General features: G+C 37.8%; 1 pseudogene; it reads right to left on the bottom strand.

Annotated features, from left to right (window-relative positions):
* Positions 1 to 1206: 1206 nt before the first annotated feature.
* On the bottom strand, positions 1207 to 1941 carry LOC138095007 (proteasome activator complex subunit 3 pseudogene; annotated as a pseudogene).
* Positions 1942 to 15879: the final 13938 nt, after the last annotated feature.

The following is a 15879-nucleotide window of genomic DNA, read 5'->3' as shown; positions in this document are numbered from 1 at the left end:
GTGCCAAGAATTTAGAGCTGTAGTTTATTTGAAGATGCAGAAGAGGATAAGGGAATTCAGGAGTACACTACAAAAACATGATATTCTGGAGATTCATCCAATGTGTTGCCTGTATCAACTGTTACTTCTTTTTATCCTTGAATATTAATAGTATTCCATGATAGGTATACAGTACAGTTTGTTTAACCATTTACTAATAAATGATAATTGGGTTGCTTCCTGATTTTGCCCATTACAAATAAAGCTGCTTTGAACAAATATCCATTCCCAGGTTTTAGTGTGAACATAAATTTTCATTTCCTTGGAATAAATGCCCAGGAGTGCAATAGCAGGTTCAGATGGTAATTGCTTGTTTAGGTTTTTAAGAAATTGCCAATCTGTTTTATGGAACAACTGAACCATTTTATATTTCCCCCAGAAACATATGAGCAATCTAGTTTTTCCATGTCCTTGTCAGTCTTTAGGGTTGTCATTATTTTTAATTATAGACATTCTAATAGATATATATTTATAACTATGGTTAAATATACATTTCACTACTAGCTTAAGATAGGGCTCCCCTGGTGGCTCAGTGGTAAATAATCTGTCTGCCAATGCAGGAGGTGTGGGTTTGATCCCTGTATTGGAAGATCCTCTGGAGAAGGAAATGGCAAGCCATTCCAGTATTCTTGCCTGGGAAATCCCATGGATAGAGGAGCCTGCCAGGCTGAAGCCCATAGGGTTGCAGAGTGGGACATGACAAAGTGACTTAGTATGCATGCACTGAGGCCTGCAAAAAGAGATGAGGCTGTCACAGAACTACATGAGAGTCTCATTAGACTCCAGCTAAAAACAGAGAATTATGACTACTATTTCCAGCCAGTTGCCCCATGATCATGGAGAAGGCAATGGCACCACACTCCAGTACTCTTGCCTGGAAAATCCCATGGACAGAGGAGCCTGCTAGGCTGCAGTCCATGGGGTCACTGAGTTGGACACAACTGAGTGACTTCACTTTCACTTTTCACTTTCATGCACTGGAGAAGGAAATGGCAACCCAGAACACTCCAGTGTTCTTGCCTGGAGAATCCCAGGGACAGGGGAGCCTGGTGGGCTGCCGTCTATGGGGTCGCACAGAGTTGGACACGACTGAAGCGACTTAGCAGCAGCAGCCCCGTGATCATAGTCATGCAACAGACCAAGGTGATGTTGGGTCTTGAGCCAGACTCACAAATTCCCTGGCCTTTGCCTTGGTACAGAGTCTCTGCATTTGATCTTTTTGATATTTTTCCGGATCATGTCATGTAGAGTGACATAGTGATTCCTTAGCTCTGATACAATGAGCTGAAGGCTGTCATATTCTTTCTCATCAATCTCTGTCATGGTTCAGGAGGAAAGTCCTCCATATGGGGATATTTAGCTATTTTGAAAATTGATTTGGCTCTTGTAACATAATGTCTAGAAATTGATTCAGATGAGATGCAGCTCTCAACATTCTTAGTTCTGTAACTGTCTCCTCCTGAATATATATCCCAAAGTCATCCCCATCATCTATCCTAGGAGTTAGGAGCTATACCCACATTTTGGCCATGTCACATTTCAGGATCAGCAGCCAGATCTCAGGTTTCACTTTCTGAAAAATGTCCACTAATTGCTGGTTGCTTTTTAGCATTCCATGCACCACAAACACCGTGGTTCCATGGAAGGCTTCTTCACACTCACTCAATCTTCGCTACTTGGAGGTGGGATCTTCCAGTCCATTGTGGCTATTGGTGATTAGAACAGGGCCAAGGACCGCAGACTCAGGTCTGAGTGGATCTGAGTCAGGTTATGAATGTTTAGGATTGGTTCATTCAAAAAACTGACAGGTCATAACAACATCTTTGAGGAAAAGTATTCCACCAAATATTCTGCCTCATTGGTAACCCACTGTCTGAAAGACTCAATTTTTGGTGGTGGAGAGGGTGGGTAGGATCAAAGGGACTAGAGTTATCTCAACACTGCCCAGAGGCAGCTGCCCTAGCTTGACTCACACACGACATAGCTTGCATACTCCCACCCTTATCGCCTTCTTCCTACAGTTCTCCCAATGCCTGCTCACTCTCTATGTTGCCGTTCAGTTGCTCAGTCATGTCCTACTCTTTGCAACCCCATGGACTGCAGCACTCCAGGCATCCCTGTCCTTCACTGTCTCCTAGAGTTTGCTCAAACTCACATCCATCGTGTTGGTGATGCCATCCAACCATTTTTATCCTCTGTTACCCCCTTCTCCTCCTGCCCTCAATCCTTCCTAGCATTAGGGTTTTTTTTCCAATGAGATGGCTCTTCACATCAGGTAGCCAAAGTATAGGAGCTTTAACTTCAGCATCAGTCCTTCCAATGAGTATTCAGGCTTGATTTCCTTTAGGATTGATTGATTTGATCTCCTTGCTGCCCAAGGGACTCTCAAGAGTCTTCTCCAGCACCACAGTTTGAAAGCATATCTTAATCACTCCTTCTACATGTATCTGTGTTCCAATTTGTACTTCACTCATCATATAGAAAACTTGGAAAAAAAAAATAGAATTTGCCCACATATTAGCTATTTCCATGTTCTTTCTTTCTTCTTAAACTCCCAAGATTCCTTCTTTTATTACGGACATTTTGCTTAAAGAACTTCCTTTAGCCATTCATTTACAGCAGGTGTGCTGGCAACAAATTGTTTCCCATTATTTGAGAATGTCTTAATGCTCTCCTTAATGTCTATATTTAAGCTACTGCTTTTTGTCTTCATTTCTGATATTTCAAATTTCTGTTGTCATATCCCCTTTGTATTCGCTTCCCAAGGTTGCCAAGCAAAGTACCATACACTTGGTGGATGGTCTTCAAAAACAGAAACTTATTGTCTTATAAGTTCTAGATGCTAGTTGTCCAAGATCAAGTGGTTTGTAGGATTTGTTCCTTCTGGGGTCTGTGAAGGAACATTTTTCCATTCCTCTCTGTGTCTCCATCTTGTCTTCCCTCCTTCCTTGTCTTTGTGTCCAAAATTCTTTGTATAATAACACCAGTCATACTGGATTGGAGACCACCTCAATGATCACTTGATTCCCTCTGTAAGAAATTTGGGGGCTTCAATATATGTTTTTGGGGGGAGATGAGGGGGGAGACACATCAACCCTTAACATTCTCTTTTTGAAGAAATTCCTTTAAGTGATTATTTTAGAGCAGTTCTCTTGCAATGACTTTAGTTTTGCTTCATCTGAGAAAGCTCTTGTTTTATCTTTATCCTTAAATGATATCTGCCTGAATACTGAAGCTGGGTTTATAGCTTTTTCCTTTCAGGACTTAGCACAGCTTCCTCTATTTTCAGGAGCCCACGGTATCTAGTGAAAAATCTGCAGTCATTAATTTTTTGTTTCCTACAGACAGTGCTTTGCTATTTTGTTTTCTCTGAGAATTTTTAAAATATTACTTTTCTTTATATGTCATTTTCAGGAGTGTCTGGTCATGGAGTCCGACTTATCCTTTTGGGGATTCACTAAGTTTCTCCAACTGTTAAGTTTACATCTCAGCACCATGTTTAGGAAGTTTCTGTTCTTGATTTTTTCAAAGTTTTTTTCAGCACTTTGCTCTTTCTCTTCTCCTGAGTCTCCAAAGACAGAATTAATATACATATTTTGTTGTAGGACATAACGCTATTGTCATTAATTTTATTCTCTCATGTTTCAATTAGATAATGAAACTTTATCTTCAATTTCATTATTTCCTCTGTCATCTCTACTCTGCTAATTATTCCCTGTGTGCAGTGATTTGTGTTTGTTTGTTTTTTTTCCCCCAAGTAACATGTATCTTACATTTCATTGCTGAAACTAGTTTTCCTTTTGGTTTCAAGTAGCTTTCTAAATTGTTTTCTAGAGCTTTGTGAAATTAATAGTGTCTTTAAAGTCTTTGTCAAATAATTCCAATATATATGTCACTTTATCACTGGTGTGTCTTGATTTTTTTCCCCCATCTGAGATAAGATTTTCCTGGTTCTTCAAATTCCAAGAAATTCTGAACTCTACCCAAGACATATTTATTGTTGGACAATAAGACTCTGAGTCTTGATTAAATCCTGTGGTGAACAGGATTTAATTTGACAGCCTTCCATGAGCTACTGTTTTAAATTCAGTTTTTATTCTAATCCTTTTTGCATTATTCAGAAATGTTCCATGTGTGTACCAGTCAATATCCAGACCTAGGTAGTGGTCTACCTGTTCAATTCCTAAAGCATTTGATGTATTGAATGGGATCAGATGCACACAGGTAGAGTTTGAGGAAGAGCTAAGAAATGTTTAAACAGCTTAGTGTATCTCCTTCCTCAGCACTTCCCTCTACACATCATCTCTTATACTTTTGGTTTCTTTGGGTTCATCTCTGGAACTCTATTCTATACTCTGCCTTGTTGATCAGGCCCAAAACTGCTCCTGCATACAGAATCAAGCAAAACAAGGACAGGGAAAAAACAAAACAAACAAGAAACAAAATGGAATTCCACCCACTCTGTTGGAAACACAGTTCCAAAGGAGAAGAAAGAAGATTCCTCTCCCTTTGAATTTTGGCTTCTTTAGGATCTATTGTTGCCAGCTGAAGCTGCTGTGATGGGATAGCTTAAGGATGAGAGCAAAGAAAAATGGAAGAAAGAAAACAAAAGACATAGTTATATGCACTCTCTGAGTGTTAGAGGTTCCCTTTCACACTCCTTGGCCAGACTAAAGGCTTTGTATTGGCGCTCCCTCTGTTTGTGCCCAGTGGCGTTTCCTGGCACTTTGGGTTCAAATCATGACATACCAGAGGAGAAGAAATGGTAAACTGCCTGTAGATTCTGCCTGCTCTATCTGCTTGTGAGGGCCCTCAGAATTCATTGGGACACACAGGTAGTGTGTATACATAGCTTTTCCAGAATTTGAACCCAAAATATATGTGTTTTCGTGTAATTTCATTTTATACTAAAAACAAAAAGGGAAATATGAATAGAATAATACAGACTAATTTCATTTCTTCACACTGATTTAAAAAATCCTACATAAGACAGTTTCTTGATTCCATGATTTTGTAACATTTCAAGAAGCAAAGCAAAGCAAAGATATAAGTTCTATATATATTACATATTGATCATACACAACAAAAGAATACTGGGAAATATGGGAATGATATTCGTCAATTTCAGGAATTTTATTAACTCTAGATAATAAGAAAGGAAAGAACAGTATGTTGACTTGAAGTCTATTTTTGCAAGTTTTTTTTCTAAAAGAGAAATAAAATCATCTAAAGGTAATATAATATTCACTTGGTTATGAAAATAAACTGGTAGGTATATGTAATATTAATTTCTGCTGTTTTCTCTGTGTTTGAAATGTTACAATGAAAAGTTTAAATACTAAAAATCTTATAAAAACTATTTTTCTCAGTACACAAAGTGCCAGTTATAAGCAGACACATAGGCAAGTTTGGCATTGGAGTAAAAATGAAACAAGACAAAGGCTAACAGTTTTGCCAAGAGAACTCACTAATCATAGCGAACACCCTTTTTCAACAACACAAGAGACGACTCTACACATGGACATCACCAGGTGGTCAATACAAAAATCATATTGATTATACTCTCTGCAGTCAAAGATGGAGAAGCTCTGTACAGTCAGCAAAAACAGGACTGGGAGCTCACTGTGGCACAGATCATGAACTCCTTATTGCCAAATTCAGTCTTAAATTGAATAAAATAGGGAAAACCACTAGGCCATTCAAGTATGACCTCAATCAAATCCCTTATGATTATACAGTGGAAGTGACAAATAAATTGATGGGATTCAATCTGATAGAATGCCTGAAGAGCTATGGATGGACGCTTGTGACATTGTACAGGTGGTGGTGACCAAAATTATCCCCCCAAAAAGAAATACAAACAGACAAAATTGTCTGTCCAAGGAGGCTTATGAATAGCTGAGAAAAGAGAAGATAAGATAATGTCAAAGGAGAAAAGTAAAGATATACCCATCTGAATGCAGAGTTTCAAAGAATAGCAAGGAGAGATAAGAAACCCTTCCTCAGTGATCAGCGCAAAGAAATAGAGGAAGACAATAGAATGGGAAAGACTAGAGATCTTGTAAAGAAAATTAGAGGTACTAAGGGAATATTTCATGCAAAGATGGGCACAATAAAGGGCAGAAACAGCATGGACCTAACAGAAGCAGAAGATATTAAGAAGAAGTGGCAAGAATACACAGAAGAATTATAGGAAAAAGATCTTCATGACCCAGATAGCCATGATGGTGTGATAACTCACCTAGAGTCAGACATCCTGGAATGTGAAGTCAAGTGGGCCTTAGGAAGCATCACTATGAACAAAGCTAGTGGATGTGAAGGAACTCCAGCTGAGTTATTTCAAATCTTAAAAGATGATGCTGTTAAAGTACTGCACTCAATATGCCAGGAAATATGGAAAACTCAGCAGTGGCCACAGGACTATAAAAGTCAGTTTTCATTCCAATCCTAAAAAAGGACAGTACCAAAGAGTGTTCAAACTACTGCATAATTTCACTCACTTCACATACTAGCAAAGTAATGCTCAAACTTCTCCAAGGCTGGCTTCAATAGAACATGAACAGAGAACTTCCTGATGTTCATTCTGGGTTTAGAAAAGGCAGAAGAAAAAAATATCATATTGCCAACATCCATTGGAGCATAGAAAAAGCAAGAGAATTCCAGGAAAATATTTACTTCTGCTTTATTGACTATGCCTTGTGGATCGCAATAAACAGGAAAATTCTGAAAGAGATGGGATTACCAGACCACCTTAACTTCCTCCAGAGAAACCTGTATGCAGGTCAGGAAACAACAGTTAGAACCAGATATGGAACAATAGACTGGTTCAAAATTGGGAAAGGAGTACGTCAAAGCTGTATATTGTCACCCTGCTTATTTAACTTCTATGCAGAGTACATCATGCGAAATGCTGGGCTGGATGAAGCACAAGCTGGAATCAAGATTGCCAGGAGAAATATATAATGTCAGATATGCAGATGAAACCACCTTAATGGCAGAAAATAAAGGGGAACTACAGAGCTTCTTGATGAAGTTGACAGAGGAAAGTGAAAAGCTGGCTTAAAACTCAAGTCAGAAAACTGAGATCTTGACATCCAGATCCATCATTTCATGGCAAATAGATGGGGATACAATCGAAACAGTGACAGACTGTATTTTTTTGGGGCTCCAAAATCACTGCAGGTGGTGACTGCAGCCATGAAATTAAAAGACACTTTCTCCTTGGAAGAAAAGCTATGATAAACCTAAACAGAATATTAAAAAGCGAACATAAAACAACAAACATTACTTTGCTGACAAAGGTACACCTAGTTAAACCTATGGTTTTTCCAGTAGTCATATATGGATGTGAGTGTTGCAACATAAAGAAGATGAGCACCAAAGAATTGATGCTTTTGAACTGTGGTGTTGGAAAAGACTCTTAAGAGTCCCTTGGACTGCAAGAAGATCAAGTCAGCCAATCCCCAAAGGGAATCAATTCTGAATATTCATTGGAAGGTCTTATACTGAAGCTGAAGCCCCAATACTTTGGCCACCTGATGCAAAGAACCAACTCATTAGAAAGACCCTGATGCTGGGAAACATTGAAGGCAGGAGGAGAAGGGGATGACAGAGGACGAGATGGTTGGATGGCATCACTGACTCAGAGGACATGAGTTTGAACAAGCTCTGGGAGATGGTGATGGACAGGGAAGCCTGGCGTACTGTAGTCCATGGGGTTGCAAAGAGCCAGACCCGACTGAGCACTGAATAACAACAACTGCTAACTCTAGTAACAGTAATTCTGCAGGGAGATAATAGCTATATAACAAAGCAATGACAATTATACCTTTGCTAACAGTTTTATATCATATTTGTATTTTTTAATGATAAAACGTCATATAAAAGATATCATCTATAACACAAAAGTGCCAACAACATGCCTCTCCAAATACAAATGATAAGCCATTTGGGGCATATATACTTGAGCTGAAACTAGTGGGCTGGTGGATTAGATAAAAGAAGAACACAGAAAATTGATACATTTCAATTCTGAGTGTATGTGAATTTATGAAAGGAAAATGAACATTTGCCACTAGCATTTCAACATGTTTGAGCACCTCAGTTGATTTAGTAATTATTCTTACAAGACCCAAAGAGTCAAGTCATTTGGTAAAGTGGAAGGATGTTCTTAATTTTGTAAAGTGACTTTGTCATTCAAAATTTCAAGAATAAACATTTTATAAAAAGAAAATAAATTTTACAAATTATACTTCCTTGTGACATATATGTATTTGACAATTATTTTCACTTTTTGATTCTGCTCTACTCTGAAGTTATACATCCAAGACTGAAAAAGAGATTTAATCACTCCCATTATCATGACATCTTTCAATCTTATTTTACTGAGGACAACACAGTAATTTCTTAAGACCAGACTTAGCTAGTATGCACTGAATCATCTAAATTCTTTTCAATCTTTCCTTTTAAGGAACAGGAAAGTAAGACCAAAAAAAAAAAACCTATAACTATTTTGGCCCTTTATTTATCTACACTATGTTATTATCATTTCCCTAAATTACTTTTCTCATATTTTACAGCATTCAGCTAGCAGAGTCATCTGAACATGATCATATGCAGCAAAATATGTGGAATAAATTAACAAAATTATAAATACTCAGATATTAGTATTATTCTCATAAATTTTAGACCAACACATAAATCATAAGGGCATAAAACTATTTTAGTTTAAATAATCGAGATTATTGTACGGTACATTCAGTTAAGTTCAGTTCAGTTGCTCAGTCGTGTCTGACTCTGAGACCCCATAGAGTGAAGCATGCCAGGCCTCCCTGTCCATCACCAGCTCCCAGAGTTTACCCAAACTCATGTCTGTTGAGTAGGTGATGCCATCCAACCATTTCATCCTCTGTAGTCCCCTTCTCCTCCTGCCCCGAATCCCTCCCAACATCAGGGTCTTTTCATATGAGTCAGCTCTTCATATCAGGTGGGCAAAGTATTGGCGTTTCACCTTCAACATCAGTCCTTCCAAACAACACACAGGACTGATCTCCTTCAGAATGGACTGGTTGGATCTCCTTGCAGTCAAAGGGACTCGCAAGAGTCTTCTCCAACACCACAGTTCAAAAGCATCAATTCTTCGGTGGTCAGCTTTCTTCACAGTCCAACTCTCACATCCATACATGACCACTGGAAAGATCATAGCCTTGACTAAATGGACCTTTGTTGGCAGAGTAATGTTTCTGCTTTTCAGTATGCTATCTAGGTTGGTCATAACTTTCCTTCCAAGGAGTAAGCGTATTTTAATTTCATGGCTGCAGTCACCATCTGCAGTGATTTTGGAGCCCCCAAAAATAAAGTCTGACACTGTTTCCATTGTTTCCCCATCTATTTCCCAGAAGGGATGGGACCAGATGCCATGATCTTCGTTTTCTGAATGTTGAGCTTTAAGCCAACTTTTTCACTCTCCTCTTTCACTTTCATCAAGAGGCTTTTTAGTTCCTCTTCATTTTCTGCCGTAAGTGTTGTGTCATTTGCATATCTGAGGTTATTGATATTTCTCCCAGCAATCTTGATTCCAGCTTGTGCTTCCTCCAGCCCAGTGTTTCTCATGATGTACTCTACATATAAGTTAAATAAGCAAGGTAACAATATACAGCCTTGATGTACTCCTTTCTCTATTTGGAATCAGTCTGTTGTTCCATTTCCAGTTCTAACTTTTGCTTCCTAACTTGCATACAGGTTTCTCAAGAGGCAAGTCAGGTGGTCTGGTATTCCCACCTCTTTCAGAATTTTCCACAGTTTATTATGATCCACACAGTCAAAGGCTTTGGCATAGTCAACAAAGCAAAATATATGAGATATATTTCTAATTTTCCCCAAGAGACATCTGTAAAGTGAATTTGTGTCCTAAATTTCTTTTTTCTTTTTTTAGTTCTTAATAATCTAGCTGAGGTGAAAGGTTATCAGCATACTGAAAACCAAGTAATTGAAGGACTATTATCTCTTGGCTTTACTCTGATTCTGAGGGAAGAACACAGTTACTAGAAAGATGTCAGAGTAAACAGCCTTGATAAAATCTAGTAGCCCAACCATTATAATGTACCGTGGACAGGTATTGTGAGTTTTATTTCCTTCTATTGGATAAGGAAATGAATAAATACAAGAAAAAAAGCACAAGTGTGCTTTGATGTGCTTACTTAAATTCATTTATAATATTGAGTTTTCTCATGTAGAGTACTGAGACAACTGCATTGTAAAATTTGCAAACAGAAAATAAATTGTGAAAATTATCCAACAAGGGTGCTGAATCAGTGAAATGAATCACTAGAAAATCTGCAATCAGTATCAAATTATTTTTCTGTTTTCTGAAAGTCAATGTTCATGAGGCAGAAACAATGAGATAAAGTGATGCTTTACTTCTTTCAAGTTAATATATGAAAGTTACAGAAAAAACATTAACAAAAAGAAATTTTAAATGTCATTTTTATTTGCTTTTGATAGAATTAATTTTTGTAGAAATTAGTATTTACATTGCTAATAATTATTTCTGATAATACCAAACCTACAATAATTTGCATCACCTAAACATATGGTCTTGGGTAGAACATCATCAAAAAAGAGTAAGCTATATCATTTTTAAAAGATTATATGCTAAACAATTAGATAAAACATTTAATTCTCAGGCCAATATCATAACTGATATAGCTTTTCACTTTAACCATCTTATAGATAGCGCTGAAGGAGTTTGGTAAAATGCTTTCTAAGGTGAGAGCAAATGGTAGACCAAGGATTGAAACACAAGTAGTCTGGTTCCAGACTTTATAGTGTGTTAGGAAGGCATCAAGGAATGTTATGACAGATCAACCTGGTATAGTTTAAATGTTTCCCATGTATAATGGAACTTGAATAATCTGGATTTATTTTTAGCATAAGATACTGACAGAAAGGGCCAATGGTTAAGAATCCAGATGGCTCAGATGGTAAAGAAATCTGACTGCAATGCAGGAAACACAGGTTTGATCCCTGGGACAGGAAGATCCCCTGGAGGAGGGCAATCTGTTCCAGTATTCTTGCCTGGAGAATTCCATGGACAGAGAATCTGGTGGGTTACAGTCCATGGGGTCACAAAGAGTTGGGCACAACTGAATGACCAACTTTCAACTTCATAGGAAGGAGCGATAAGAAGGACTTCTTAAATGAACAACACAAAGATTTAGAGGAAACAAGTAGAATGAGAAAGAACAGAGATCTCTTCAAGAAAACTGTAGATATTAAGGGGACAGTTCATGCAAGGATGAGCATGATAGAGGCCAGAAATGGTAAAACACAGAAGTAGAAGAGATTAAGAAGAGGTGGTAAGAATACACAGAAGAACTATACATGGAAATTACTAATGACCTGGATATCCATGATGGTGTGGTCACTCACCTAGAGTTAGACATCCTAGAATGTGAAGTCAAGTGGGCCTTAGGAAGTATTACTATGAACAAAGCTAGTGGAGGTGACAAAATTCCAACTGAGCTATTTATAATCCTAAAAGATGATGTTGTTAAAGGCTGTACTCAATATGTCCACAAATTTGAAAATCTTGGCAGTGGCCATGGGACAAGAAAAGGTCAGTTTTCATTCCAGCCGCAAAGAAGAGCAATGAAAAGAATGTTCAAACTACTGTATAGTTGTGCTCATTTCACATGCAAGTTTATGCTCAATATCCTTTAAGCTGGGCTTCAGCAGTACATGAACTGAGAACTTCCAGATGTACAAACTGGGTTTTGAAGAGGCAGAACAAACAGAGACCAAATTGCCAACATTGGTTGGATCATGGAGAAAGCAAATTAATTCCAGAAAAAACATCTATTGCTGCTTCATTGACTCTGCTAAGCCTTTGACTGTGTGGATAACAACAAACTGTGGAAAATTATTAAAGAAACGGGACTACCAGATCACCTTGCCTGTCTCTCGAGAAACCTGTTTGCAAGTTAAGAAGCAACAGTTAGAACCGGACATGGAACAACTGACTGGTTCAAAATTGAGAAAGGAGGATGACCAGGGTATGTACCGTCACCCTGCTTATTTAATTTCTATGCAGAGTACATCATCTGAAATCCTGGGCTGGATGAATCACAGGCTGGATTCAAGAATGCTGAGAGAAATATCAACAGCCTCAGATAGGCAGATGGTACCAATCTAATGGCAGAAAGTCAAAAGGAACTAAAGAGCCTCTTGATGAGGATGTAAGAGGAGAGTGGAAAAACCTTGCTGAAAACTCAGCATTCAGAACCTAAGGTCATGGCATCTGGTCCCATCGCTTTCTGGAAAAAAAAAAAGTGGAATCAGTGAAGGATTTTATTTTCTAGGGATCCCAAATCACTGCAGATGGTGACTACAGCCATGACATTTAAAGATGCTTGCTCCTTGGAAGCAAAGCTATGAGAATCCCAGACAGCATACTGAAAAGCAGACATTGCTTTGCCCACAAATGTCTGTATAGCCATGCATGGATGTGAGATTTGGACCATAAGGAAAGCTGAGCACTGAAGAACTGATCAAACTGTGGTGCTGGAGAAGACTCTTGAGTGTCCCTCAGATAGCAAGGAAATCAAACCATTCAACTCTAAGGGAAATCAACTCTGAATATTCATTGGAAGGATTGATGCTGAAGCTGAAGTTACAGTGTTTAGGCCACCTAATGCAAAGAGCTGACACATTGGAAAAGACCCTGATGATGGGAAAGATTAAGAGTAGAAGGCAATGGGGGTAATAGAGGATGAGATGGTTGGATAGCATCACTGATTCCAATGGACATGAGTTTGAGGAAACTGCGGGAGACAGTGAAGAACAGGGGAGCCTGCATGCTGCAGTCCATGGGGTTGCAAAGAGTTAGACATGACTTAGAGACTAAACAAGAACACAAAATTACTAAATAAATAATAAATTAACAATGAGGAATAATATTTTTCCCATTAGAGATATAAAATACAATAAAATTCTGTGTTCTATTCATATCTTTTGGGAACATTTTAAAGGAGAGAATACCAAAAATATTGAATCAATTGAAACTTCATTGAATAAAAATGTAACATTTGTGAAAGATAACAAATGATGGTCAATTTAATGGGCTTTATATAATTAACAATTTCTAAGAACATCTGAAAGAGATGGGAATATCAGATCACCTGACCTGCCTCTTGAGAAACCTGTATGCAGGTCAAGAAGCAAAGGTTAAAACTGGACACTCTATAACAGACTGGTTCCAAATAGGAAAAGGAGTATGTCAAGGCTGTATATTGCCACCCTGCTTATTTAACTTCTATGCAGAGTACATCATGAGAAATGCTCGGCTGGAAGAAGCACAAGCTGGAATCAAGATTACTGGGAGAAATATCAATAACTTCAGATATGCAGATGACACCACCCTTATGGAAGATAGTGAAGAGGAACTAAAAAGCCTCTTGATGAAAGTGAAAGAGGAGAGTGAAGAATTTGGCTTAAAGCTCAACATTCAGAAAACTAAGATCATGGCATCTTGTCTCATCACTTCATGGGAAATAGATGGAGAAACAGTGGAAACAGTGTCAGACTTTATTTTTGGGGCTCCAAAATCACTGCAGATGGTGACTGCAGCCATGAAATTTAAAGACACTTACTTCTTGGAAGAAAAGTTATGACCAACCTAGATAGTATATTCAAAAGCAGAGACATTACTTTGCCAACAAAGGTCTGTCTAGTCAAAGCTATGGTTTTTCCTGTGGTCATGTATGGATGTGAGAGTTGGACTGTGAAGAAGGCTGAGTGCTGAAGAATTGATGCTTTTGAACTGTGGTGTTGGAGAAGACTCCTGAGAATCCCTTGGACTGCAAGGAGATCCAACCAGTCCATTCTGAAGGAGATTAGCCCTGGGATTTCTTTGGAAGGAATGATGCTAAAGCTGAAACTCCAGTACTTTGGCCAACTCATGTGAAGAGTTGACTCATTGGAAAAACTCTGATGCTGGGAGGGATTGGGGGCAGGAGGAGAAGAGGGGATAAGATGGCTGGATGGCATCACCGACTCGATAGCCAAGAGTCTGAGTGAACTCCGGGAGTTGGTGATGGACAAGGAGGCCTGGCGTGCTGCAATTCATGGGGTCACAAAGAGTAGGACACGACTGAGAGACTGAACTGATGAACATTTTAATAGATTAAATATTCCTATTATTTTATAATCATGTGTCTACACACTGGAAATCTTCCATGATCCTAGAAATTCCATAAAATGAAATTCAACAAAAGAGAAATTTGTTTTGGCTACCAATCACATTTAGTGGCTGAAATGCAAGCAGAGGCAAAACTGAAGCAAACCAAGTAAAAAAGACTGCACCTGATCACAAATTTCATCTGATCCATTTAGTAAAGTGAAAGTAAAGTTGCTCAGCCTTGTCCGACTCTTTGTGACCCCATGGACTGTAGCCTCTCAGGCTCCTCCCTCCATGGGATTTTCCAGGCAAGAGTGCTGGAGTGGATTGCCATTTCCTTCTCCAGGGGATCTTCCCGACCCAGGAATCGAACCCAGGTCTCCTGCATTGCAGGCAGACGCGTTACCGTCTGAGCCACCGGGACATCTGATCACAAATTTCATCTGATCCATTTAGTAAAACAGCTGTACAATTCCTTTTGCCTTGTACTGTCACCATACATTATCTTACTAATTTCAGTTGGAAAATGAGAGGAATGTTGAAGACAATTATCTTAGGCTTTCTAATCACTGCTTATATTCATGACTTGCTTCATTAGAAATATTGAGGTAAACATATATATGAAAAACTACACTTAGAAAAATAGAGCTTATATTGGACTATTGCACATGTTATCAATTTTTTTTGGCCACACAAGGAGGCATGTGAAATCTTAGCTCCCTGACCAGGGATGGAATACCCATTAGCTATAATGGAAGCGTGAAGTCTTAACCACTGGACCACCAGGAAAAGTTCCAATATAATTACTAATAATTATATTTATTGATATATGAACTCACTTTTGAGGACCATGTATATCTTATACAGTAGATTAGAATTCAGGTGACTTATTTAGTTGGCTCAGCCCAAAAGAACCCCAAATCAACAATTTAGCTATCAATTGACAATCACAGCCAACATCTGTACTGAGATAGGTTTCTAATATCTGTATATATCAGAAGATTTGTGTATATTTCACATTACTATATTCATAATATTCACTTGAATTTTTCTAGATTATCAAAATGTATTTATATATCTGGAAAACAATCAGAAACTGCTACTAACTTAATATATAATAAAGAAACAAAATAAATTTAATTTAAAAATTTAGAAATAACTATTTCCTCATTTATTTTCAAAGATAAGTTCAAGAAATATCTAAGAGATACTATGTTATACCAAATTGATATGCTCTGTCTCTAAAATAAAGCCAAAAACTGAAGATCTAAAAATTTTCTAATGTAAATATGATTTAGAATAGGGCAATTTGAAGTTAAAAAGAATAGAAGTAAAAAATAAAGTCAACAGGAAGGGAAGTAAAAAATCAGTGTCAATAGTTTGATTAATTATGCTTTGATGTAAAGAATTTTGTAAATTTTAGAAATAATTACATACATTTTCTAATTCATTATAATAAAAATTAGCATATTTGCATGAAGGTATTTCCTAGATTTATCCAAAGTGGTAAATATAAGACAGCAATTATAAATATATGTGAATAAATTTAGCAGAACAACTGAATCACTAAAACTTTCCCCATCAAAGTTGAACTTAAGCATATAAAATTTCTCAAATAATATGTGTGGAAACGTGAGCTTTTCTTATGTTTACTGAGGGCTAAA

The sequence above is a fragment of the Capricornis sumatraensis genome, chromosome 19 (genome assembly GCF_032405125.1).
Source record: "Capricornis sumatraensis isolate serow.1 chromosome 19, serow.2, whole genome shotgun sequence".
NCBI classification, from domain to species: domain Eukaryota; kingdom Metazoa; phylum Chordata; class Mammalia; order Artiodactyla; family Bovidae; genus Capricornis; species Capricornis sumatraensis.
The sequence above is the reverse complement of the archived record's forward strand: the minus strand, read 5'-3'. Positions and strand labels throughout refer to the sequence as shown.